The 3446-nt window shown below is 32.3% G+C and overlaps 1 long non-coding RNA gene across 1 annotated transcript in view; it reads right to left on the reverse strand.

Moving 5' to 3' along the window:
• Positions 1–2888: 2888 nt before the first annotated feature.
• Positions 2889–3446, reverse strand: part of LOC147007081 (uncharacterized) — an 811-nt gene continuing 253 nt past the window's right edge. The window contains exons 2-3 of the long non-coding RNA XR_015054408.1: positions 3223–3417; positions 2889–3126 (exon numbers count right to left, since the gene is read on the reverse strand). This is a non-coding gene — a long non-coding RNA (uncharacterized LOC147007081). The remainder of the gene's footprint in view (positions 3127–3222; positions 3418–3446) is intronic.

Genomic DNA, 3446 nt, shown 5'->3' on the forward strand with positions numbered 1-3446 from the left:
TAATCTTAAAACAGAAGAGATGTTGAATCGAAGACTTAACTCAAAGAAACCACTCAGTGTATCATACCTCAAAAGAAGATGTCAACACGTTAAACTCAATCAAACTACTTACACGTGGAATTTGGGTGTTCTGGAAGGAAAGCCACGATATCTGTGGATGATTTTTAAAAAGCCAGATGGTGATACTGCGACTGATAAGAATAATGCATTGAGTGATAATGCTAAGGTGAAACAACTTCGCGTTTCTCTAGATGGAACATTTTATCCACGAGATAGATTGGAAATTAATTGGGAAAAAAATGATTTTGCTGAAGCATACAAGTCTTACCAAAAGGTGTGTGAAAGTAATGGAAATAAAGAACCTATTTTGGATATGACAGCATTTAAAAGTTTGTATACAATCTATGCGTTTGACCTGAGCGCTCAAAAGGAAACTATAAAGTCTAATCGAGTGGATACTTCCCTATACATTGAAAGAGGAGAGAGTGAAGAAGTTGATACATATTGTTTGCTTTTGGAAGAAACAGAATTGCAGATTAATACAGATAATGGTGTGATGATTAGTCTCACATAATTTTTTGTTAAATAAATGAGTGGCAAAGTACCAACTGGGGTATATGTTAATCAAATCAATCTTCATAAACTATCATCTTGTGTTCAAAATCAAAAGCCTTGTACGATTAACGTTAATACAATTCAGAGAAAAGGAGCAGTAAGAATTGATGTTTTGCTCACAAGAGAACAGGTTAAAATCTTGAATGACACTGGCTCACTTAAAATTAAAATGACAAAACCAATGTTGAAAAAATATTCAATAAGAGAGACGAGTGGAGGATTTCTCCCATTTCTAATTCCTTTATTTGCTGGTTTAAGTGCGGTTGGAGCATTGACGGGTGGTATTTCAACAGCGGTCAAAACTGCCAACGAAAGGAAGGCTCAACTCCAGGCTCAAAAGAATTGGAAAGACATAACAAAGAGTTGGAGAAACAAATTAGTGGAAGTGGTGTAATTGTAGATTTTGCTGAAAAACTTGAAGGTCTGCCTGATAAAGCGAGATTGTTAGTTGGAGATATGCTTTCTTCTATAGCACAAGCAGGTGTAAAATTAATGAAAAGAGGTAATGGATTATATCTTTCTAATAAATAAATGAGCATTGATGAGTGGTTGAAAGAATTTGGAAAGAATACAACATCAAATTTACAACTTGCCAAATATTGTAAGAAATTAAAAATTCATAATGTGGTTATTTGTATGAGAGATGAATTAACAAATGTGCCGAAACATACAAAGAATATTATTATGAACTTAGAAGATAATAATGGGAACGGTTCTCATTGGGTTTGTATTTTTAATAGTCAAGACAAATATTATTTTGATAGTTTTGGTCTTCCACCACCTGTTGAAGTTATAAAATTCTTACAGAATGGTGTTTATCAAACATTTCAAGTCCAAGAATTAAATTCCAAGTGTTGTGGTCAATTATGTCTATATGTGTTTTTTCAACTCAACAAAAATAAAAAATTTTATGATATTATTTTTAATCTAATATAAATGACTTATGTTGGTGAAGATGGTTCTATCTTTGGTGTATCTCAAGAACTGGATATTGATTTATCAAATTATTATACAAAGGCACAGGCTGAACGACATAAATATAATATAAACAAAAATATTAACATGAAAAATGCTTATAAATTAAAAAATTATCCAAGCCCGACTGACGCGAATGACTTGGTGAGATTAAGCGATTTATCACAATATATATACTTAAATAAAACGGCTGTGTATTCCAAAGATACAGAAGTGTTGATATTATCTCCAGGTCATACAGAATTCACAGTTCGAATTAAAATAAATTTTTATAAAGAAGGGCGTATCGTTTGTATGAGAATAGAACAATGGGGGTATGATATGAATGATTTAGGGTATAATTGGTCATTTAAAATTAACCTCGAAGACCTGGAACAATTAAATCAGTCTCGTAAGGAAGAATATTATCCACTTGGTATCGAGAATGAGTTTTGTGGAGCCACGATTAGTAAACAACAAATAAAAGAATTTAATAAGGGTAAATATAATAATGGTTTTGCCCTTGTTTATCTCATGAAAACAGAAAAAACAGGATTATATATAATAAGTAAGGAAATACAAAATGATTTAACTTTGGGAAGATGGGGAGGTGTTTCGTGCCATAATATTATTCTAACATATATTTCTAATACATAAATGACAGCAAGAAGGCTTCAAGAAAATTATCATTTCTGTGTCCAAGCATACCTTCAAGAAAAGGGTATTCGGTATTTTAATAAATATGTTCTACAACATAAGAATGAGGTATTTTCAATAAAAGATTGGCATTATGCTGATGTTGATAAACCAACAACTTTAGATTTAATTAGAATGTTAAATAATGAAAAAATTATAAAGTTAAGAAAAGGTAAGGCTCTTTTAGAAATTCAAAAGAAATTTTATTGGTTTCCTGTTGTAAAAAAAATTCTTTTGGATACAGGAATAACAAGAAATCCTGATGAATATATGTGTAATATTCTATGGGGTGTAAACGATTCAAGGATAGTAAGGGATGAGGAAGGAGTTGAAGAAGAGAGGGAAGAGGAGGAAAATATGTAACCCAACTTTCCAAGTTCCAACTTTCAAAATAACCCAACTTTCCAAGTCTCCAAGGTAGTTATTTAAACCATCAAGGCAGAACTCATTTACTGATTTTTTCAAAATTTGTGAGTCTCCAAGGTAGTTCCCATATTTAGAACCATCTTGGCAGAACCCTTTTCCTGAGTCTCCAAGGTAGTTATTTAAACCATCAAGGCAGAACTCATTTACTGATTTTTTCAAAATTTGTGAGTCTCCAAGGTAAAACTTGTATTCTGGCTCATCAACGTATAACTTGTTCAGTGGGTATTGTCTTGATAACTCACAATGAGTACTATTGCTGTAAAACTCTTTTTCAGGATTTTGCTGGTCTCCAAGGTATAACTCTTTGGTTGGGTCATCAAGGACGAACTCGTTCTGTGGGTCTTGGTCGCTCATAAGGTCTTCAACCAAGCCAACAATTTCGCCCCAAGTTGTAGCAAAAGCAGTATTTTCATTTTGTATTTCAGATACAATTTCCTGTGAGAGAAAATAATAATGTATTAATTAAGTTATTTAATTATTAAATGAGTATGCTTCAATCAAAGTTTGAAAATAGGAAAATAAAAATCTTACCTCAACAGATAAGAGGTTTGAATCCAGTTCATCAACTTGAAGGTTTAGTTCCATACAAGACAGAGAGTTCCAAGGAACACCAAAGTCATCCCACTCAAGGTCTTGGTCGCTCATAAGGTCTTCAACCAAGTCAACAATTTCGCTCCAAGTTGTAGCAAAAGCAGTATTTTCATTTTGTATTTCAGATACAATTTCCTGTGAGAGAAAATAATAATGTATTAATT

The sequence above is a fragment of the Eptatretus burgeri genome, unplaced genomic scaffold (assembly GCF_056783735.1).
Source record: "Eptatretus burgeri isolate ZD-2024b unplaced genomic scaffold, Ebu_testis_v1 Ebu_testis_scaffold_750, whole genome shotgun sequence".
In the NCBI taxonomy this organism is placed as follows: Eukaryota; Metazoa; Chordata; class Myxini; order Myxiniformes; family Myxinidae; genus Eptatretus; species Eptatretus burgeri.